The sequence below is a fragment of the Amborella trichopoda genome, chromosome 11 (genome assembly GCF_054954075.1).
Source record: "Amborella trichopoda isolate Santa Cruz 75 chromosome 11, AtrichopodaSantaCruz75HAP2 v2.0, whole genome shotgun sequence".
NCBI classification, from domain to species: domain Eukaryota; kingdom Viridiplantae; phylum Streptophyta; class Magnoliopsida; order Amborellales; family Amborellaceae; genus Amborella; species Amborella trichopoda.
The window spans coordinates 6,758,434-6,783,488 of record NC_142346.1 but is presented as its reverse complement, the minus strand read 5'-3'; the positions used below and the strand labels follow the sequence as shown (position 1 = coordinate 6,783,488).

The window sequence follows — 25,055 nt, the reverse complement described above, 5'->3', positions numbered from 1 at the left end:
GGTACGTGCCATCTTGTCATTGGGACGCACCTATAAAAAATATTGACAATAACTTTTCAATAAAAAATAATGACCAAAATACCTTTTGAAACTTTCAAAAGTGTTTTGATTATTTTATTTTATTGAAAATATATATTTTTATATTTTTTGTTAGTGCGAAATTAATAAAGGGATGAACATCTAAAATTTGGTAACAAAATAATTTAGAGAAAAAAAATTAAAAATAAAACCTGACATTTTGGTTGAGGCAATCTTAACCCGGAGAGTTGGATAAGAGAAGGATAGAATTTCTCTAAGAAAAACGTAAAAAGCTCTCCCATATTTTAATAGCAAAAAGCCAAAAACTCATGAAAGACGTACATGGAACCGATTACGTGAGGTGAGCGGTAAAAATCTATTACACCTGGCGACGGTTAATCTTTCGAAAGTCATTCGCACACGTCTCACTCTAATAAAAATTCATACTTTAATAAAAATTCATGTGCGCATTCTCTCTTAAAAAGCTGGAAGCCCTACCTCTCTCTTTCGCGGGCATCTCCACGTTCAAGGTCTCTCTCTGTAGAAATATACAGGTACTTTCTTTCTCTCCCCCCTTAGTCCTTGTGCATATCTCTCTCTCACTCTCTCTCTCCGTCCTGAGCCTTGTGCACTGTAGTTATGCATTAATTTTGGGCTCTCAAGACCCAACAGTGCCCTAATTGTCGGGCCAGCCCACTAATCTCCTTCTCTCTAAAAAACCCAATAAGGATTCGATAGATTGTCCGGCCAGCCCCCCACTCACCTTCTCGAACCCAACAATTTTATTTTTACTTTCTAATCTATGTTTTTCTGCATTTTTTAGGGCTCTCTGGATTTGGGTAACCTGAGGTTTTCTGCTTTTCTTTTTGTTCTTATGATGGCTTAGCATTGTATTTTATGTTGGTTTGCAGAAGTTGTCGTTTTAGTAATTTGAAAGTTTAATTCCTTAATTCTCTTTAATTTTCTACCAGTTTTAAGAAGTTGTCGTTTTAGTAATTTAAAAGTTTAATTCCTTAATTCTCTTTAATTTTCTACGAGATCAGTCAAATCTTGAATCAAGATCAGTCAAATATTTTGACATCATCTGAATTGACCACTAGTTTTTCTAGTTGATTGATGATTGTTTGCATAAAAAAGTGGCCGCAAATAAGATCTATTGACCTTAGAATTCTGATACAACGGACAGCAGTATTGTTTGTGAACTAAACTCGGTTTATATGTTACATCTTTTATTTTGTGGGGTAAAACTTTGACACCCTTTCTATTCTTTTTCTCTCTAGTGGGGTAGTTGATTAAGGTGGGTAGGTGGTTGGTCTGTGTTTGGGATAAGGTATTTACTCTCTGTTCTAGATTATGTGTGCCTTTATTTTGAGGCTCACATTTTGTCCTTCATTGAGTCACTGCTATCAAAATTTATTGGAAGCTTGATATTCCGCTAATTTTAGGGCATTTACTTGTCACACTGCTTTCTACTGTGTCACTGAGTATTATGTATTTGGACTGTCTATTTGAAAATTCATTGTTAATTGCATCACATTGTTATGATTCTGATTTCCTAGTGTTCTCTTCCATTTTTTCTGTTATCCTGGTCATGCAAGGTTGTTGGATGGTAAAAAATCAGTAAGAAGTTTGGCTGCTTAGCATTGCTTTGAGCACTTATTTACTTAATCCAGCCGGTATCTTCTGATGCTAGCTTTATGCAGTGGCATTGTCGTGAACAATACTTTTGAAAGTATTTGTAATTCTTAATCCAAATATGTTATTGCTCTCACTCAAGCTGGCAGATTAAACAAGAAAACAGAGTCTGGTCCCTCATAGATCAATGTGTTTCACGTAAGGGGAAACTCCTCTCTCTGATTTTACTTCATATCATGATTTTATTGGCTTGATTTGATACCTTACTTTTACTCTCTAACTTTACATTCATTATGATCTTGCGTTACCATATGTGGTGAATTACCTTATAGACTGACATTCAGCTTAAAGAGCGTTCAGCAAAGGCGTGATATGTGATATTCTTCCTCTTTCATGATGGAGTCCTATTGATGTTTCTGCTCTCTGTCAGTGCTGATTATTGTTCTTTTCCTAATCCTCTCTAAGTCTACCATAGGTTATTGTCATGTTATGGGGCATGAGTCAATGTTTGAATAATACTGGAGCAAGAAAGCACAAAATATTGCTGCTTTCTCCATCGAGTAGAGTATCTCATAGTTAAAAAGTATTATAATTGTTGTTTCATTTATTAGGTTGTGCTCCCTGTTGGCATCTTCTTGCTTATGCACTCTCCCATACAATTCCTCCACCTCGCATTGAATCCCTTTGAATTGTTAAATAATCAAAGTCTCCCTATTTGCATGATTATCAACTATCTAATGATGCTTTTGTGGCAAATTTGCTTTAATGCCTAGAGGCTTGAACAAATATTAAGTTACTAACATTGTGGCATTTATTTATTTAAAAAATACTAACACTGTGCCCTGCAGTGATCTTTAACTATCCCATGGTGAGTAACAATCAAAACCTCAAGCATGAAGTAAAGATGAAAATAGTCGGATCTCTTGTTGCAGTTGGTATAGCTATATTAGGTACTATTCTAGCGACCTATGTGCATAAATCATCTGCACCAAAGCGTAATTCAATTGGTACAAAGTACCATAAAACGATAATTAACTCCACTAAGGTGGATTGTCGAAACCAGATTAGAATGAGTAAAAGAGCTTACTTTATCTTGAGGAATATTCTTTTAGAGAGAGGAAATATCACTAATACAAAGGGGTTTCATTTGAAGAATAACTTGTGATGTTCATGCACATTCTAAGCCACAACCAGAAGAACTGAAAGATTGGTCATGAGTTTGGTCACTTAGGAGAAACTATCAGTTGACAGTTTAACCGAGTGTTAAATGCAGTCATAAGACTTAATAGAGAATTCTTCAAACCACCAGAGTCTAACATGCCACCAAAATCGCTTGTAAGAAGGGGACGTTGTTTCCTTATTTTAAGGTAATGTATATTGGTCATATTTATTGTTTTTTACTTGATTAATGTGGTAGTCGACAATATTTTAATTGCTTCTCAATATTTTAATAGGATTGTGTTGGAGTCAATGATGGCACTCATATCACGGCAACTGTTCGGACTGGTCTCCAAAAAAAAAAATCGTACTAGAAAGGATTTTACATCACAAAATGTGATGGGCGTTTGCTCATTTAACCTTCAATTCCAATGCATTATTGCTGGATGGGAAGGCTTTGCTGCTGATTCTCATGTTTTACAATCATCACTCTCCTGTTATGATCCTCTTGTAGTTCCCAATAGTATTTCGACTCTATCTTTGATACTATATTTGTTCACGTAACAATATATTATCAATTGATTTTAATCTCAATCAAATATTCATTTTGTAGGAAAATACTACCCTGTAAATCTCGGGTACTCTAATATCCAAGGATTTCTCGCCCCTTATCGTAGGACTCGTTAACATTTGAATGACTATGGTCACGATAGAGAAAGACCACAGAGCTATAAGGAGTTGTTTAATAAACGACATTCCTCGTTCAAAAATGCCATTGAACGTATTTTTGGAGTTTTGAAGGCACGTTTCCCTATCTAGAAAGTGGCAACTACCTATCCAATCAAAACACAAGTCAAGATAGTTATTGCATGTTGTATTTTACACAATTTCATTATAAGTGAAGACGATGACCTTCCTAATTATGAAGATGCAATATCTGATCAAAACCAGCCACCATCAGTAGAAGTTCTAGAGTCGGAAGTATTTGGGAGGGGTCAAAGGGAGAGAGATGAGTGGTTTGAGTTCAGAGATGACCTTGCGATGCGGATGTGGGCAGATTATAGGAGTCGTCTTAATTGAAACTCATAATTTTTATTTTTGTAATTGAGATGAATTCATGAGAAAAACTTTTGAGATGTAAACCTGATTTTACTTTATGTTTTTCTGTTAGATATTATGACGTTTTTAAATCTATGCAAATTTCTATTTTTCTCATGTATAATTTTGCTTTGTAATTGTATTTTACATTGTTATATTAGATGAATGCATTCCATGTGATTTTTTTTAACAGTTGAAGTGATAGTGATATTTGATAATTCATGTTAGACATGGCAAATGAAATTCCAATGACTCGGTCAAATCCCAAGACAGGGAGGAAACTTAAATGGACTTAAAAAATGAAGACAATTTTGTTGGAGCTACTTGTTGAGCAATGCTTGCTCATTTAGAAGCCCGAAATAGCTTTTAAAAATGAGCAATGTAGTGCAATTGAACAGAAGTTCAATGCCAATCTTGGGATAAGTTTGAGAAGGGATGCTTTTAATAATAAACTTAGAACATGTCAAAGAACTACAAGACTCTCAAAAAAGTGAAGGATCAAATTGGCTTTGGATGGAATGAAGAATCACATGTGGCTATTATCGATGATTCTTTATGGGATGACTATATAATAGTATGTGTATGTTTCTCATCTATCTAAGTTTTTATTATTGTGAAAAAATATAAATTAGATATTTAAGTTAATGCATATTATATTAATATTGATGTCTAATCCGCTTGCAAAGAACTTCAAAGGGAAGTCATTTGAATACTGAAAGGAGCTGAGCATAATTGTCGGCAATGATTTTGCCGAGGGTGCTAGTGCCAAGACGACAATACAACTAGAGAGGGACATTAATAATGATGTTGAAGATGTTTGAGAGACGATTGTAGGCTTAGATGATGATGATATTGAGGAAATAGGTGATGATGATGACTTCTCAGAGACACCGGTCCAATAAAGGACGAATGGAATGACCACCAATCCATTTGAGAAATCAACATCGGTTATGCCACCGAGGAAAAACAAGAAAACCATGGTTGATACTGTGGAGTCAATAGGTGTAGCCATGAAAGAAATTGGTGTTGCAATTATAGAGTTGAGGAAACCAGCAACAAACCCACATATATGAGAGGTCGGAGCTCTTAAACAGGTCCTCGGCCTTGCTCAATTCATCTATTGAAAAACTTGAGGGAAGAGATGGACCCACTCCTAGGATTAGGGGCAGTGTCGTTGAGACTATCGATCGCAAAGATCAGACCTTTACCAAAACTGTAAGAACTCTGTAAATTTCTGTGTCCCTGTCCATGGCCATGAAACCCTACTTACAGAGGGATAGAGGAGGTTGTTCTCCAACGTTCGACTTCTTCATGAAATCTCTGAGAAAACGTGGCCCTGTAATCCTGAGAAGTGGGTGGTTACTTTCTAGCCGTTAGATAACGACACTTTCTCTCTCTAAGAAGCCTCCTTTTTTTAGTGATAAGCATTAAATTATAAAAGAGAGAAATATTGCACGTTTAAAGGCCCCATGGCCACACACACGTATCAATATCTCCCACTTGACCATGAAAGCCAGATATATTGAAATATCATAAAGTCTTTACCACTTAATGAATTTAACATTTATGTGCATATTTTTGTCATGAGGCTTTCACGCACGTGCGGTTATACATCTCATAACAAAAAATATCCAAAGTCATGTCATGGTTGTTCACGTTAATGCGGTTTTTCCTCTCATGACCAAGACATCAAAAAATATCCCATTTGGGAGTTCCTGACTTAAATATTTCTAAGTCCCATCAAAGTTACATGCTTTGATAATATTTCTGCACTCAATCCCTTTGTTAAAGGGTCTGCAATCATATCTGAAGGTGGCAAATAACTTACAGTTATTTCATTCTTTCCAATAATATCATAAATATAATGATAATCAATTTCAATGTGCTTACCCTTGGAACTATAAGCTCCATTTCTAATTGATGAAATAGTAGCTTGATTATCACAAAAAATTTTAACAGGTTCGTCGGCTATATCCGTCTTCAAATCATTTATGAAGCGTTTAATCCAGAGGGCATAAGCTGTAGCAATGCTACAAGCAATATACTCGGCTTCCATAATATACCAATGAGCCATCCCAGGATTACTATGAAATCTACTTACAAGACCATATGCATGACTCAAATCAGGTTTTGTACACAACATGACATAATTTATGCATCCTACAGCTTGAGCATATGGAATTCTTTCCATTTCAACTTTGTCACTATCATTTAATGGACACATTTTCTTTGTTAATTTCAAGCCTTTACAAACAGGTGTATCTATGGGCTTGCAATTTTTCATCTTAAATCTCTTTAAAACACTTTCTAAATAATTTTCTTGAGATAAACATAGAAATCTTGAACTTCTATCTCTTGTTATCTTAATACCCAATACATATGAGGCTTCTCCCATATCATCTCAAAATGGGAACTTAGCCATGATTTGGTATGGTTAATTATGCCAATATCATTACCAGCTATCAAAATATCATTACCGGCTATCAAAATATCATCCACATATAGTGACAATATAACAAAGTTGCTCCCACTATTCCAGACATATACACAATGGTCTAACATATTGGCTATATAACCAATTTCAGTGATTGCATTATGAAAAGTAAAATATCATTGCCTAGAAGACTGATTTAGACCATATAAAGATTTCTTAAATTTATATATTTTGTCTTCTTGGCCTTTAATTGCATATCCTTCTGGTTGTTTCATGTATATATCTTCTTTTTCCATTTAAGAAAATTGTTTTGACATCCATCTAAAATAATTTTAGATCATAATATGCAACTAATGCAAGGATAATCCTAATAGATGAAAATTTTGCTTCTGGAGAATAAGTTTTTACATAATCTATGCCCTCCCTTTGGGTAAATCCTTTAGCTACCAATCTAGCTTTATATTTATCAATAGATCCATTTGCATTAAGCTTTTTCTTTATGACCCATTTGCAACCGATGGCTTTTCTATCTTTAGGGAGGTCAACCAACTCTCAGACTTGATTTCTTTTAATAGAATGAAGTTCATCATCCATGGCTTGAGTCCATTCAACTGAGTCATGTGAACTAATAGCTTCACTATAGCTATGAGGTTCATCTATTGTATCCTCACTCATTGAAGAGTAATTATCTTCATTCATAAATACATAAAATTCTTCTAAAGTTGTAGGTGAGGCTCTAGTTCTTTTAGGCCTATTTAGTGTACTTGATTCAATTGAATCATTGTCACCTAATGTAGAGGGAGTCTGAGAAACAGGGTCTTCCAGACCCTTATCTTTATCAATTTCATGTAAGTCAATAGACTTATTTAAAATATTTTCATCATCTATATTTTCTAAGAAATGAGCATGCTAGTATCATGGTTATAGAATTTATACCCTTTAGAATTTTCTGAATAGTTTATAAAAGAGCATTTTACAGTTTTACTATGTAATTTATCTCTATTTTGTGGTATTATAAGCACATGTGCTCAAGAAGCCCCAAACATTCAAGATAGTAAGGTCAGGTTTCCTACCTGTCCATAATTCATATGGGGTCATGTCTATAGATTTAGTTGGAACACAATTAATGATATATATTGCAGTATTGAAAGCCTCGCCTAAAAAATGAAGTGATAAATTTGAATGGCTCATCATGGATCTAACCATGTCCATTAGAATTCTATTTCTCCTTTCAGCTACACCATTTTGTTGTGGTGTATATAGCATAGTTGTTTGATGAATTATACCATGCTCCTTACAAAATTCAGAAAATAAGGCGGAGCAATCTTCCACTCCCCTATTTGTTTGAAGAATTTAATGTCTACCTAACTGATTTTCTACCTCAGCTTTATATTCTTTAAATGTTTTTAATGCATCTGATTTCTTACTAATTAGGTATACATATCCATAACGTGAATAATCGTCTATAAAGGTTATGAAATATTCGATACCTCTATGTGTTTTCGCATTTAATGGGCCACATATATCAGAGTGAACAATACTAAGTAGTTCACTAAACGTTTTCCCTTTAGGGAAAGGCTTCTTAGTTAATTTACCGGAAATACATGGCTCGTATGTTTTGAACACAATTTCTCCTAAATTGGGGAGGAAGCTTCTTTTAACCATTTGATTCATTTTGTCTTTATTTATATGTCCTAATCTTAAGTGCCATAAATGTGGATCATCCATACACAGAAAAGCATCAAAAGAAGCATCAATATAACCAGAAAATGATGAACTTTCATTAATATTCAGTCGGTACAAATTGTCAACTTTAGTACCGTACACCAAAGCTTTAGAATGCGTCCCAATGGTAACCCGACCAGACCTGAACCTTATTTTATAACTCTTGTCGTCTAGCCTTGGGATAGAAATCAAATTGCACCTCATATTGGGCGCATACAATGTATCAATCAATAAGAGATTTGTTCTTCCTGGTAAACACCGCTCGAAAGTACCATCACCTAGTACATCGCAGTAGGCGTCATTTCCCATATAAATGCGCTGGTTACCGGCTGCAATCTCTTTCAATTCTGTGAATCCATCCTTGGTTCTCGAGACATGTCGAGTGGAGGCTGAGTCGATCCACCAATTTCTTTAGTCATGATCGGCAACTATGGATTCTAGGACTACGCAGATCAAGTCCTTTCTCTTATTTTGATTATTTCTAACACGGTTGTTAGTTTGGTTCCTATTTTTATTTTTCAGCTTAGGACAATTAAACTTGATGTACCCAATTTCCTTACAATAAAAATAGGTCTTCTCAATCTTATTCTTTTGATTTTTAAAATTTCTCCTCATTCCCTTATACCTATTATTTTTCTGATAATTGAAAGGTTTCTTGAGGATCTGAGAAGATGAACTTTGGGCAAAGTGGAGCTCATTTGACTTCTTCCTCATTCTTCTCTCAGCTTCAATACTAAGATGCATGGGAAGATTTAATGTGGTTATCCCTTGTGCAGAATGGTTCAATGCAATTACAACAGACTCCCAAGATGGAGGGAGACTGTTAAGGACAATGGACACTTGCATGCGATCGGGGATTGGATTCCCAGCTGCAGCAAGGTCCTTTGCGAACACTGCCATTTTATTGACATACTCGGTCACTGAGTCCATTTCATTCATTCTGCAAGAATTGTATTTTTCTAACAACAACGGTACATGGGTCTCAGAAGTGGTCCCATACTTTTCAGATGGGACGCCCATCATACTTTGAGCTGTGGTGTAATCCTTAAATACTCTAATTAAATCATCTTCCCTAAAGTTCAACATATTAGTCCTAGCTACTTTGTCATCTTTGAACCATTTTTCAAGTCGCCTTCTTGCTTGACCATTGGCATTAAGCTCTGAAACTAGTGGGTATGTTTCTAGGACATAATCTATCCTATCTTGAAAAAGAATATATCCAATTTTTCTTTTTCACATAGAAAAATTGGTTTCATTGAGTTTTTCAAGTTTGGATAATTCTGACATGACTAGCCTAGATGCTATTTTAAATTTTTAGATAATACCTAAAAGTTCAAAAACAAATTTAATTGTGTTTAAGAAAAGGTTGTCTGTTAGCTAAATCAATAAAGTTGCCGACTATCAGTGTGCTGCAACTTCAAAGAAAAATTTTCTCGAATAGTTTATGTTCGCATGCTGTGATGCAACAAAAAATTAATAAAGTAAGGCAACAACTACTTTTATGTCAAATCTTGCATAAGAATAATTTTCATAAATATGTGAATATGTCTTAGTACAAGATAGAGAGTCTACAATGATAGTTGATATTTTTCATCAAAAAATATGGCATTGCATAATCACAAAAAAAAAAATTCACAAAATCAAGATCATGAAATTTTCTAACTTAAAGAGACCAAAGCATAAGATAATCATGCAATGCAATGACAATTATTATGCAAATAAAATATGTCGAAAATCCCTAAATTATAGGTCACACCAATGGTTTAAAAACCGGATCGGTGACCCGGATCGGGCTTTTCAAAAACCGATCCGGATCGACGAATCGGCGATCCGGATCGGCGAATCGGCGGTCCGGATCGGAATCGGGTGAATCGGTCAGAATAAAGCTTCAAAAAAATCCGAAAAAATTATTAAAATTCATTATAAATATTGTTTTTTAGGAATTCAATAAAAAATGAGGGTACTCCATTAAGAATTTTCATGTTTTTGGATGAATATGCGAATATTGATATGTCCTATGTTTGGCAATTTTTTTACCTTTGCTAGCATTAAGAATTGCCACCATCTGTTTTTTTACATTACTAGGGACACTAGTGCATGCAGAAACTTCTCCCTTAACCCCTGCCAAGTGTTGCTTGAACCTATGTACCCCACTACTTATCACTCTTTGACAGTAATTACAAATAATTTTGTCTTTCTTGTTGAGATCAAGTCTGACCCCATGTTGCCATGCAGGGTCTTCTATAGATCTTGACATGATTCAACTGTTTTAAGATGTAAAAAGTTTAAATTAACCTGACAGTTCAAAAAGAAAAATAATCACAATATGTAGTGATAATATGTTGCGGTAGTTCATGTAGTCATATTCGTTGTTATTTGTTATTGCAAAATACCTTTTTTGACAATAATATTTCGTACATATCAATTACAAACATTTAGAATAATACAAAATGCAAGCTCCAAACATGGCTACAACTCAATTATCAAGAACATACATTTTTTGCATTAAAAAATTAATAATAAAAACAATTCTTCAAAGAGCCGGCTAACATCAGTCATTCCAACTTAAAAATCCATGAACAACAAATAAAAAAAATACAGTTTTGTATTGAAAATATAATAACATGCATTTTTTTGCATAAATAATCCATCAACGTACAATTTTTTCAACAAAAACTTTAACAATAAAAATTTAAAATATGGTTTAATACCTCATGATAATTAAAACCCTGTCACGATTTTCACATCTTTTCGGAAAATCATCAATTTTCAAAAAATTCGATCATGAAAAAAAAAAAAAAAAAAATTACAGCAAACTCAAACAATAAAAATTAAAAATTAGGTTTAAATGTTTAATACATCATGATAATCAAAACTTTATCACGATTTTCACATCTTTTCGAAAAATCATCATTTTTCAAAAAATTCGATCATGGATAAAAAGAAATAAAAAAAAAAGTACAGCAAATTTTCAAAAAATTCGATCATGGATTAAAAAAAAAATTAACAAATTTTCAAAAAGTTCGATCATGGATTAAAAAAAAAAATTCATAAATTTTCTAAAAATTCGATCATGGATTACAAAAAATTCGATCATGGATTACATAAAATTCGATCATGGATTACATAAAATTCGATCATGGATTACAAAAAAAAAAAAAAACATAAAAAAACAAAAAATTCGTGGATTACAAGAACAAAAAAAAACAATTCCATCATGGATTACGAAAAATTCAATCATGGGTTACAAAAAAAAAAAAACACAAAAAATTCGATCAAGGATTACAAGTAAAAAAAACAAACATTTTGATCATGGATTACAAAAAAGTTGATCATGGATTACAGAAAATTCGATCATGGATTACAAAAAATTCGATCATGGATTACATAAAATTCGATCATGGATTACAAAAAAGTCGATCATGGATTACAGAAAATTCTATCATGGATTACAAGAAATTCGTTCATGGATTACATAAAATTCGATCATGCATTACAAAAAAAAAAAACAAAAAAAAACAAAAAATTCGATCGTGGATTACTAAAAAAGAACAAAACAATTACATCATGGATAACAAAAAATTCAATCATAGATTACAAAAAACTCTATCATGGGTTACATAAAAAACAAAAAACAAAAAATTCGATCATGGATTACAAAAAAAAACAAACATTTCGATCATGGATTACAAAACATTCGATCATGGATTACAAAAAATTCTATCATGGGTTACAAAAATAAAAAATAAAAAATAAAATTCGATCATGGATTACAAGAAAAAAAAACAAACATTTTGATCATGGATTACAAAAAATTCGATCATAGATTACAAAAAATTCTATCATGAGCTACAAAAAAAAAAAAAAAAAAAAAAAAAAAAAAAAAAAAAAAAAATTTGTTCTTCACAGAGTCGTTTTACATAAGCGATTTTAACTCAAAAATTCACCTCCAAGTGAATAAATTACATCCAATTGACTATATTTTCTGATAAACAACAATATAAGGAATCAAAAACCTAAATTTTTAACACATTATTTCTAATATATCATGAAAACAAAATCAAAAGGCGGGAAAAAAAAAAAAAAACAGCGGAATTTTTTTCCCCTGACATCTCACTGTTCATATCAAATTTCTTGCTGTAATTGACCAGATTACGTAAAATTAAAAATTTTAAATCATACTAGACACAATAAAGATTAAAAACCCTAATTATTGAACTCATTTTGTTCAAAATATGCCATGAAATAAATCAAATGGCGGAAAAACAAAAAAACCCAAAGTTCTTACCTGTTTTTGTGAACCGAAGCCTTCAATCTCCAAAAAAGTCTGTTTTTCTCAACGATTTTCACAAATTAGTAACAAAATCTTTTGATTCACAGCTTTAAGATCAATATGCCAACAAATTTTGAAAGATTCATGCCCTATTTGGCATGAAATTTCAAAAATGGCGGAAACCCTAAACCCCGAATTTTTCTTGATCCAAAAACAACCAATTTTTCCACCATTAAATCGTTAAAAAAGCTGAATAAAGCTGTTTACAGCCTGAAAAACAGATCACGTGCCGAAAAAAACAAAAAAAATGATCAAAAAATGACAAATTTGAAAAAAATCCGTGAAGAACACTGTGCAACCCGTGTTCTTCACGGACTCGCCGATTCCGCACAGTGAATCGGCGAGTCACTGTGCGGAATCGTCCGGTTCTCTCTAGAACCGGACGATTCCCGGTTTTTGAACCGATCCGGTCCCTTTTTCGTGAATTCCGAGTCGAACCGGGCGAGTCCGGTTCGACTCGGCGATTTTTAAAACGCTGGGTCACACGAAAAAAAAAAAAAAAAAAAAAAAAAAAAAAAAATACATGCAATTGTTATGTAAGCCTTTACTCCAATAGAATTGGCGCGTGCATAATAAGATTCAATAATAAAAAAAAAAATATGCACTAATCTTCAGCAACAAAAAGATGGAAGAAAGAAGATGCCAGCCGCCTGATTTTCAGCAGTCCATGGTCAGTAAAAAAGTATATAACAATACGCAAATTCAGATGCTCAGCTACCGTGCATAGAGTAGAAGAATTTTTTTTTTTTTTTTTTGAAAGTCTTTACAAATTACTATTATTATTATTATTATTATTAATTTTATTAGAAAATAGAGAAGAATTATTTGCCTTATTTTCTGTTACTTGACCGTGGGTTCAAGTATGTACTGTATAAGCAACTTGATCTTGTAGAGAGAGAGAAAATAGCTACACAACTTGTTCTTACTCTAGAGAGAGCCTAATATTGAGGCGTATGCTAAGTCAAGATAACTCTTCTGCAACGACCTTAAACTTATTTTCTCTCTCTTCCTATTCTTTTGATTATTCTTCTAGCGTCTCTATCTCTTTAACTTTTCTCTACAAAAGATTAAACAGAGGACTTATCCGAGTATGGTATGATCACGTAAGCCAAACGTAATCTAGAGAGAGAAAATATGGCAAAAGAATTTACGAAGAGAAAATATTCCAGAACCAACAATACCAGTAAAAACAAACACTAAATCGCAAATGAGGAGCAGTAAATTAAGAGAGAGAAATTCATAAAAAATAAATAAATAAATGCAGACTATTAAATTTAAGGTTAGAAAAAATTTACAGCAAGATATACGTGAATGACAAAGCACAATATCAAAGTTACTGTAAATTAAACTTAGAAAAAAAATAATCTATAAAATACCAAAAAAAAATTGGGACCTGTAGGTTATGAGCCCACCACGCTTCCACAACCTTCTCTGATACCAATGTTGAAGAACTTGAGGGAAGAGATGGGCCCACTCCATCGATTAGGGGCAGTGTTGTGAGACTATCGATCGCAAAGATCAGGCTTTTACCAGAATTGTGAGAACTCTGTAAATTTTTGTATTCCTCTCCATGGCCATGAAACCTTCTTAAAGAGGGATGGAGGAGTTCGTTCTCCAATGTTCGGCTTCTTCCTAAAATCTTTGAGAAAACGTTGCCTTGTAATCTTGGGAAGTGGGTGGTTACTTTCTAGCTGTTAGATAACGGTACTTTCTCTCTCTAAGAAGCCTCTTTTTTTAGTGATAAGCATTAAATTATAAGAGAGAGAAATATTACACGTTTAAAGGCCCCATGGCCACACACACATACCAACACCACCTCCATGTGAGCATATAATGAAATGATGGCAGATGTAAATATTAGTGAGGGATTCTTAGAAATAACTGAAGAAGACCGGGTGTTTTGGATTAACTAAGTATTTTCAAGAAGGTGGTGACATATAAAGTGGAGTGAAATCCACCCTTTTTTTATTTGGGTTCCTTTCTCTCTTTGTTTGACCGAGATGGTTTTTGGACTTGGGAATTTTTGTTGTCGAATTGCTGTACTTACTCTCTACCACACACACATACATTATCTCTATCTCTCTTTTGGTGGATGATGATGAACTTCTCTATCAGTTTCTATATCTATGATAACAATAGATCTTGTTGGAACAATGACAATTTTATTTCACATTCTCATTCTCTCTTTAAAATGGTGATGATTAAAATCAATACTTTGCACTGTCTCTATCTTTGGAATAGTGATTATTAATACCTCTCTCTCTCTCTCTCTCTCTCTCTCTAGAATGGTGATGATGTTATTATTAGAAAATCTTTTTGGAATGGTGTGATGATGACTTTAATTCCACATTTCAGTGGAATTTTTTGACAAAAAAGAAAAAAATGATAGTTTATAGGAAGAAATGATAGTTTATAGGTAAGTGCTGGTAAAATGTTGGTAATGCATTTCCCATATTTCTTCCATACGTAGCCAAACAGTAGCAATGTATTTCTCAGGTTGCATCTAAATACTACCCAAATAGTAACAATCCATTTGCAAGTAATGCATTATGTAATAATGTATTACGCCAGTAATATATTCACAGACAATATATTTCTAGGTATCCAAACGACTGCGAAGGGTACACTGAAGTCCGAAGAACGCAAATCAAGAGGTTCTTAAAATGACTTATTTTTTATATCCATCATTTTCAATTGCTAATGAATTTGTAATTGCTCTCTCTCTCTCTCTCTTTATTTGCAACAGAATCAAGTGGCACACGTACTCTCCATGTATGAAGAGTATTGTAGAAGTTGCATTGTTAAAACTTATTAAGAAGATCTTAGGGATTTTAGTGGAACTTAATCAATATTTTTGTAATTTGGTCTCCATTTTTTGTTTTATTACTTTTTTTGTTATACAATGTGCTCTCGTTAGTACCAGTTTTTGTAAAGAGTGATGCCTCAAGCACCATTTTTTTTTTACATGTGCCCCTTTTACAAAGGGTACCATTTTCTTATAGATTGTTGCCTCACGCACCATTTTTTGTATATGTAGCCCTTTTCCAAGGGGCCTCCAATAATTGTAAGTTTGGACTAAATAGTGATACAATCCTCTTTAACACCCCAACCGTTAAAAATTTAAATTTGTTTTTAGTGTATTTTGTCTTGTTGGGTACGGATGAAGCCATATTTCCAAAAATATATGGCATGTAGGAGCTTTCCTATCTTATAGGATGAGAGTTCCTTGTTTCAAGGAAACTCATGTAGGTTTCTTGTGTTGCTAATTCTATGGATTGTGTTATATTTTGAGATACAGATTCTTGTTCCTTAAAAGATGGGAAATAAATAGATATAGGAAATCTATGAGAAATAGGAAACTATATCATATTAAGAATGGGAGATGCCTCACGTAGGTCTCTTGGAGTAGGTTTGTAGAGAGAGAAAATTATGCAGGAAATCCAAAGATAGAAAAAGGTTAGTTTTCTTTAGTCCTTGGGTGGGTATTCTAATGAGAGTAATACCTTATTTTAGGGCTTGAGAGAAATGGAGCTTGTAATCCATTGTATTCTCCATGCTTGCATGATGTTTTTCTAATTAGTGGAAGAGAACTTTGATGTCCCGTGGATGTAGGCAACTTGTCGAACCACGTAAATCTTTGAGTTTCTATTCTTTTATTTTTCTGTATTATTTTTCTTTTCCTTATTTTTTGTCAAACCTTGGTTTTATCCTCTACAATTGGTAGCAAAGCCTTAGGGTTGTTTAAGATCCTTGTTGGGCATAAGGTTTGTGACAGATTGCAGATTTTTGAAGATGGTTGAAGGAAGTTCAATCAGATATGGAATTCTAAAATTTGACAGTTCGGATTTCTCAACTTGGAAATGAAAAATGCATGCGGTGTTGGTGAAAGATGGTTGTGTAATGGCGCTTTAAAAGGCTCTAAATAAAATGGAAAAGATGGGTGATGAGTAATTTGATGAGAATGATGATTAGGCAAGTGTAGATATTTTCTTGGTGCTTGATGAGTCTGTTTATTCAATCTCCTCATAAACTTCTGTGAAAAATTTATGAGACATGTAGAAAAATACTTATGAAGGTAAGTTCCTTCCTAAGAAACTTTTTTCTTGTCGGAAACTCTACAATCTCAAGATGAGTGATGATGCATCTTTGTAAGGGCACTTAAATGAGTTTAATGCCTTGATTAACAAGTTGATGTCACTAGATGTAAAAATTGATAGAAAGATAAAGCAGCGATTATACTTTGTTTTATACCATAATCTTGGGATGGATTAATTATGAATCTTAGAAGTGCAAAATCTCTCGAATTTGATTATGTTGTTTTAACACTTCTGACAGAGGAGTATAGGCGGAAGTCTGGTCAGGATTCTTCTGGGAATGTGTTTGTGACACGGGGAAGTCAGTCAAGATCAAATCAATAAGGCATAGGAAAGTGAAGTGTTGGAGCTGTGGAAAGTTAGGCTATATGAGGAAAGATTGTAATGCACAAAAAGGGAACTAGGAAGCTCCTAACTTTGGTTGTAATGAGAAGCCCAGTTCAAGTAGTTCTCAAGAAAATCTAGTAGAAAATGTTGAATTTTCTGAAGATGGGGAAGTTTTATCTGTGGATAGGGAGGAACTTTTGCAGTATTGGCTACTTGATTCAGGTGCATCCTTTCACATGCCTCTACATAGGGATTGGTTGTATAGGTACCAACCATGTGATGAAGGTATTGTCTACATGGGAAATAATGACTCATACAAAATAGTGGGAGTTGGAGATGTGAGAATCAAGCTGTTCAACGGAGGCATATGCACTATCTCGGCTGTCAGACATGTTCCAAGTCTCAAAAGGAGTCTTTTGTCTTTGAGAAAATTTGATGAGCAAGGCTTCAAATTTAAAAGTGAAAATAAATGTCTGAAAATTTCAAAAGGAGTACTAGTGGTTGCGAAAGGAGAGTTAGCAAGCAATTTGTACAGACTTGTTGGTGAAACCATTTTGGAAAATGCCGATATTGCAGAGGTGGACTCTGTCATGATGTGGTCCGCACGTTTGGGTCATATGAGTGAGCTTGGACTCAAGGTACTTCTCGATAAAAGCCTTCTTTCTGGTTTAAAATCTTTTAATTTAGATTTTTTTGAGTCATGCTTATTTGGAAAGCATAACAAATTGCGTTTTGCTTTATCCACTGCTAAAAGTAAGGATTTTTTTTAATTGATTCATTTGGGCACATGGAAATTACCTGTTGTTTCTATGGGGGTGCTGCATATTGTGTCACTTTTATTGGTGATTTTTTAATAAAAGTGCGGGTTTATATCCTGAAAGAGAAATCAGATGCCTTTAGTTGTTTCCAAAACTTCAAGGCTTAGGTAGAAAATCAGAAAGGTAGGAGCATCAAGTGTCTAAGAACTCAGAATAGGGAAGAATTTTGTTATGGTGAATTTTAATAGTTTATGTAGTGAGCATGGTATTGCTAGGTAGTTAACAATTCTTAGAACACCTCAGCAAAATGTTGTTGTTGAGAGAATGAATTGCACCATTCTAGAGCGTATCAGGTGTGTGTTGAGTGTTCCCAAGTTAGAGCAATGTTTTTGGGCAAAAGCGGTTTGTACAACTTATTTCCTAATCAATAGGTCTCTTAGTTCTGCTATTGATTACAAGACACCAGAAGAGGTTTGGATAGGTAAATCTGTTGATTATTATTTCCTTCGTGTTTTTTACTGTGATGCATATTCTTTGACTCCAAATGATAAAAGAACTAAGATTGATGAAAAATCCAAAAATTGTGTTTTTCTTGGCTATGTTGATGGTACATACGGGTACAAATTGTGGGATCCTACTGACCACAAGGTTATAATTATTCGAAATGTTCTTTTCATTAAAACTTCCATGCAGAAAAAGAAAATGAGCCAAATGAAAAAACTGTTGAGGTGGAATGCACCCATGACAACCAGCAAGATGGTGGTCAGGACCAAGAACTTGAAATTGTCCAAGAGCTTGAAGAATATATAGGTGATCTTGAATGAAGAAAATCCGATAGACCTAAAAAGGCTCCTATGAGGCTTAACGACTATATCTTGTCTTGTGCTTGCCTAACATAGGAGGGTGAGCCAGTTTCTTTTCGTAAGGCATGTGAGGTCGATGAAGCTGGTCAATGGAGAGCAACTATGGAAGAAGAGATGGAGGCCCTGCAAAAAAAAAATATATGAGACCTCGTCAAATTACCAGATAAGCGAAAGACAATTGGTTGTAGGTGGGTTTTCAAGGAAAAAAAATGTCATGATGATACTGTTGAAAGGTATAGAGCTCGATTGGTTGTGAAAGGTTATGCCCAAAAAATAAGTACTGCTTTAGATGAGATTTTTTCTCTTGTGCGCATGTCCACTATTAAAGTTGTTTTGGCTATGACTGTTGTTCTTGATTTAGAGTTGGAACAATTAGATGTGAAAACTACATTTTTGTATGGTGACCTAAAAGAAGAAATTTATATGACCCAATCTGAGGGTTGGTAAAGAGAATTTGGTTTGTAGGCTCAAAAAATCGTTGTACGGGTTGAAATACGTGACGAGGTGTTGGCACAAAATTTTCTTAGATGTGAAACTGATCATTGTGCTTATTTTCGTGGCTATAGTGATGAAAGCTTTATTATCTTGTTATTATATGTCGATGACATGATTGTTGTTGGACCTAACAATGAGAATATTGCAACACTTAAAGCTCAGTTGGTTAGACAATTTGAGAAGAAAGAATTGAGAGTCGTTAATCGAAAGATGAGTGCACTTAGAGACAAGAAGAACATGAAAATCTGGTTAACTCATAAGAGTTATGTGGAAAGGGTTATGCGACGCTTCAATATGAAGAATGCAAACCAGTTAGTACCCCATTTCCTGTGCATATGAAGTTATCTTCGAAACAAAGTCCTTGCACTGAAACAGATAAGACACAGATGTCTCGAGTACCATATCCATTTGTAGTTGGGAGCCTGATGTTTGCTATGGTTAGCACCAAGCTTGATATAACACAAGCAGTGGGAGTTGTGAGCAAATATATGGCAAATCCTGGTCATGATCACTAGACCGCTATAAAATCGTTCATTTCGGCATTTGAAAGGAACTTGCGATGCTGGTATTTGTTACGGTGGAATAGATTTGAAAGCCACTGGTTATGTCGATACTGACTTTGATAAAAGAATGTCTACTACCATATATGTTTTTTCTTTGGGAGGTGGTGCAGTTAGTTGGTTATTGAGGTTGCAGTCTATGGTGCCTTTGTCTTCTAAAGAGGCTGAGAATATATCACTTTCTCATGTATCTAAAGAAGCAATTTCGCGAAATAGGTTACTTGGTGAATTCCGAGTTGTGCAAGTTGATATTCCACTTCATTGTGATAACCAGAGTGCCTTGTTTCTAGCATGGAATCCAACCTTCCATGACAAGACCAAACATAATGATGTTCAATATCACTTTTTTCATGATGTGGCAGATGATGAAAAAATTTTATTGCTGAAAATTCATACTTATGACAATCCAACGGATATATTGACTAAGCCTATTGAGAAAGGGAAGTTCACTTGGTGCAGGACTTCCTTGCAGCTTGTGGTCACTTGATGAATAGTAACTGGTGTGCAACAAATTTTTGGAGCAGATTAGTCAGAATGGAAACATATCTTCAAGTGAGAGAATGTTGGATAAGGAAGCCATATGTCCAAAATGTATGGTGTGAAGGAGCTTTCCTATCTTATAGGATGAGAGTTCCTTGTTTTAAGGAAACTCATGTAGGTTTCTTGTGTTGCTAATTCTATGGATTATGTGATCTCTTGAGATAAAGATTCTTACTCCTTAAAAGATGGGAAATAAAGTCCTAGTAGATATAGGAAATCTATGAGAAATAGGAAACCATATCATATTAAGAATGGGAGAGGCCTCACGTGGGTCTCTGTGTCTTCTTTATAAAAGGTGGTTTTGTGAAGAGAGAAAATTATGCATGAAATCCAGAGAGAGAAAACAGTTAGTTTTTTGTAGTCATTGGGTGGATATTCTAGTGAGGAAAAGACTATGATTTAGGGCTTGAGAGAGAGAGATATAGAGCTTATAACCCCTTGGATTCTACATACTTGCATGCTATTTTTCTTGTCATTGGAAGAGAATGTTGTTGTCCCGTGGATGTTGGCAACTTGCCGAACCACGTAAATCTGTGTTTATGTTCTTTTATTTTTCCACATTATTTTTCTTTCCCTTATTTTTTCCCAAACCTTGGTTTTAGCCTTTACATATCCTTGGCTGGTTCCATTGAATGGTTTCTCTCTGTTTCAATGTCGTATAGGTTTACTACATTATTAACTATTCTTGCATATGTGTGTGTTTCTTGTGTGTGTGTGTTTTCTTTTATGATGATATTGTATTAGAAAAATCAGCAGCAAATTTATGACAAATTGTGCTTGAAATCATACTAGGGAAAGATTGATCAACCTGAGTTTGATTCATATAAATTATGGGTACTGAGTTAACACCAATATTGATCTATTTAGATCAGTTTTGATATATTTTAAGCGTCAAAATTGGTCCTTCTTGTTGATTATACAGCAGTGTTTAACAGACTGTTTTTGTTTACTTTTTCATATTTTTTTTCATTAGATATATGAATTTTACTAAGTTACAGTTGGAGATCAGTGTCGTACAGTTGGAGATTTTTTAACAGAGAGAGATATACTGCAGAGAAAGGGGTGGCAATGGGTTTGGTTCGGCTGGACCAGGACCCAGACCTGAATGTATTTGGGTCGAGGTTTTAGACCCGGACCTGACCCGTCGGGTCCAAAAGTTGGACCCATACCTGTACCTATCAGTTCTCGAGTCTATCCTGTCGTGTACCGAGTCTAGTTGGGTCCATGCTACCATCACTATGCGCTTCTTTTTTTTTTGCCCTTTTTTTACTATCATGAACCCGTATTATTGGCAACAAGGTCACATTCACCTACTATTAGATTTTAACCCGTTTGATTTGTCGTTTAATAGCTAAAGATGACTACGAATTCTTATTGTATATGATCCGTAATACACCCGAACAAATAGGGCTTGAAGTGTTTTATTTCCAACAGTTTATGGGTACAGGTCAGGTCCAACTGGACCTGGATGCAGACCCGACTAGTATTTAGGTCCAGGTTTTGGACCCAAACTCGCCTTGCAGGTCCAAATGTTGGACCCATACCCGGACCCGTGTCAGGTATACCTGCCAGGTCTCGGGTTGGGTCCCGGTTCATTGCCACCCCTATGAAGAGAGATATGTCCTGCATTCCACCCCTACGAAGAGAGATATGTCCTCCATTCCAAGGCATTGTTAGGTCATAATCTCTTTCCACCCCTTGTTTGGATCTTTTCTATTTGGTGCACCTTGTGCTCATATTTGCATATGTGCTTGTGTATGCTTCACATTCCTATGAGAAATGAAATAAATGTAATGAGCAAGCATTGATGGTCTTCTGGTTGTTGGTTTTATTGTTTATTTCAAAGAAATTTATTTGTTGGTTTTCTTTTAAATCTGAAATCTTCTTCTAATGCCAACCACTTCCAAAGATGCCAGAGAGAGAGAGAGAGAGAGAGAGAGAGAGAGAGAGAGAGAGAGAGAGAGAGAGAGAGAGAGAGAGGGAGATTTTGTTAATTCGTAGTGCTTGACTAGTCTTCTGGTTGTCAATGAATAGTGCTCTGGTTGTTAATGAGTAGTGCTTGATGGACAAGGCCCTTACACGGATTTTTGATGTCAAGACGTTGCTGCAAGAATCAGCATAATGCAACCTAGTGATGCACTATTTTGGCCATTTTTTTATCCTAAATTCTAATTGTGAATTACTTTATTCTGATCATGAGAGTTGTGTTCATGGTTCTTAAGATGTATTGAGTATTTCACACAAATTTAGCATCAAGGTTCGACTCAAAATGAGATCAAATGATGCTTGATTTACTGCTGCTAGAATAACTGCAGTTACAAGAGAAAATGCTACTGAGTTTGAATTCTTTCATGATTTTCAATAGCAACATCTTGGTGTAGTGATCTTAATCAATGCATTATAGTGTCATGCAAATATGGATATCACTTTTACACAATTTTAAGATGAATATATCTCAAAATAATAACTTGACAGTGACTTATATGTTGTTGTTACAAAGAACAGCAAAGTTCACAAAATTGTGATCAATTTGTTGGTCTTGTACTAAAAAATTTTACTCCATAGTACATGAATAATTTGCTTCAAAAAATTCTTCTCGAAAATCATTGGAGTCACTTCCCAAGCCTCAAGAATATTACCTTTGACCACCACAAAAGGCAACATCAAGTAGTCTTTGATGATAAACCAGTCTAGAACAAGTGTAATCAATTGGTAGAGGAAATAATTTCAGCAGCATAGTGTGGCTTCATTGATGTCATGTTCTTAGGTGTAATCAATTCATTACATGGATCATGTGAATCAGGTGATTGCCATTAATGTTGCAAAGAAAATGAAGTAAAAAGAAACTTGTATGGGCTGAGAAAGAAGTATCGAGCTCATGATCTAGTAAAAGACAAGGTAGCATTCTATACAAGGTACTCATAGGAAAAGGCCACATGTAAAAAAAATGGTGCTTGAGACAACACTTTACAAAAATGGTGCTAATGAGAGCACATTGTACAACCAACAAAGTAAAAAAACAGAAAATGCAGAGCAAAGTACAAAAATCTTGATTAAGTTCTACCAAAATCCTTCAGTTCTTGACGAGATGATTTTCATAGAGTACAAAAGCAGTTTCAACTTTTCAGGTTTTACTTATTCAAGGTCGGTCTTCCTCGTCTTTTAGTATGTGATTGATCTTTTTGAATTCTCTGCACAAGCTCCTTGCCCTTGCAAAGTAACAGTCACAATTCCAGAGCTTCTTGCAAAATAACAGCCATTCTCTGAACTTATGGTAACAATCACAATTAAGCACCGACAAAGCCCTTACAAAAAAACTTGTGTTGTGATATGACAAATCCCATAAGATATTTGCTTGATGGACTAGTTGGGAAGAAAAACAATCATCCCATGTTCGACAAAACATTGATAACGTCAAAATGCTTAGATAGTTTTGTTATCATTAGATGAACAATATTGAAAAGAAAAGAAATCCTTTTAAAACTTTGATCTAAGCATCTTAATAAATGGATGGTTTATGTTAATTAAGTTAAAAAATTACTTTCTATAATTACAGCCGTTGCATGAAATCATTCTCTTATATATATATAAAACAATTACCTAATAGTTCTGCTTATTAAACCATAGCATGTGTAAAACTTGTTGGAAGATGATATGTGTTGATGAACTCAGTGAGGCCAAAAACATTTTGGAGGAAGCTAGCACAACATCTACTCTAAGTAATACATATAAAATATAGTCGTAATTCTAATCTTCAACTCACATATACCTAATAACCATGTAGGTTTCGATATACCTAATACCCATACTGGATTCCAAGGTTTCTCTCATTAAATTCATCAAATAATTGGTTTACAATGCGCTACCCTATATGAAATTAGTTCTAATTCTAATCACCAGCTTAAACATAACAATTAATCACACTTGCCCTAGTTGAAAAGTTCGTCTCACTAAATTTATCAAACAGTTGGTGTACAACAACCCTCCGCAAGAAACCTATTAGGATTTGGTTTCTTTGAAAACCCTCAAAACTACAGGGCTAATCCTAAACTCCACCAATTCCTAAAAACCGAATTTAGAATATAATTAAACGTTCATCACTAATTAATCCTCTAAATAATAAATAAATGAAAAAACTTTTTACCTGAAGTAACATTTCTTACCTAAACTATATGCCCATCTAAATGATTACAAGAGAAAAAGGAAATCCAATAACCATGCTGGTTCTAATTCGAAGTTTCTTCCATTAAATTCTTCAAAGAGAATTGGTCTGCAATGTACTGGCCATATAGAAATTAGCTATAATTCTAGTCACCCACTCGAATGTACCCAAAACCATGTTGCTTCTAATTGAAACATTAGGTTTTTCACTAAATTTCTCAAAAAGTTGATGTGCAACGCGTCCTTCACGACAAACTTCATATTCTCTCTTTGAAAACCCCCTGACCTACAGGGGGGGACCCTAAACTCAATTCACTTATAAAACTCGAATTCATAACATAATAAATTGAAATGCTCTTCATTAATTAATGCTCAAATCATAAACAAATGAAAATGATTTTTACCTAAAATTACAGCTTTTTACCCTAATCTCTATTCCCATCCAAATTATTACAACAAAGGAAAAAATTTAGGAAGTTACCTAAACCTCTTGCTTTTTCAGAATAATGGCTTGTAAAGTGTCTCCATGAGAAGTAAACATACAGGGGATAAAGTCGATAGAGCAGGCTACAAATTATGAGACTAGAATAATTATGAGACTAGAATGAGTGAACAATCAATTTTACCTTGTGGTCATGGAGAAGGATCCAAATGATACCTTAAAAGCCTTTCCAAAATATTTAGATAAGAAGGAAAAATTTCGTATATAATTCTAATACATCTAATTATTTCATGGTAAACCCTATGGGTTTTTCTTTAAAATGGTGTAAGAAATTATGTAAGAATTTCTTCGTACCCTCTCATCTCTTATCTCTCTTTACTTAACTCTAAAAATTAGCTCTAAATCTTTTTATAT

The 25,055-nt window shown here is 34.2% G+C and overlaps 2 long non-coding RNA genes across 4 annotated transcripts; one reads left to right on the top strand and one right to left on the bottom strand.

Moving 5' to 3' along the window:
* Window positions 1-476: 476 nt before the first annotated feature.
* Window positions 477-22,366, top strand: LOC110008126 (uncharacterized). 3 transcript variants are annotated; one of them, XR_016044077.1, is made up of 3 exons: window positions 477-1,851; window positions 15,002-15,055; window positions 22,073-22,366. It is a non-coding gene; the product is annotated as an uncharacterized LOC110008126 (long non-coding RNA). The 3 variants fall into 3 exon arrangements; XR_002282667.2 differs by lacking the exon at window positions 15,002-15,055 and having other exon boundaries at window positions 477-572; XR_016044076.1 differs by lacking the exon at window positions 15,002-15,055.
* Window positions 22,367-22,892: 526 nt separating this feature from the next.
* Window positions 22,893-24,852, bottom strand: LOC148779711 (uncharacterized). The gene is made up of 2 exons (XR_016044078.1): window positions 24,681-24,852; window positions 22,893-23,276 (listed from the first exon to the last, which is right to left on the bottom strand). It is a non-coding gene; the product is annotated as an uncharacterized LOC148779711 (long non-coding RNA).
* Window positions 24,853-25,055: the final 203 nt, after the last annotated feature.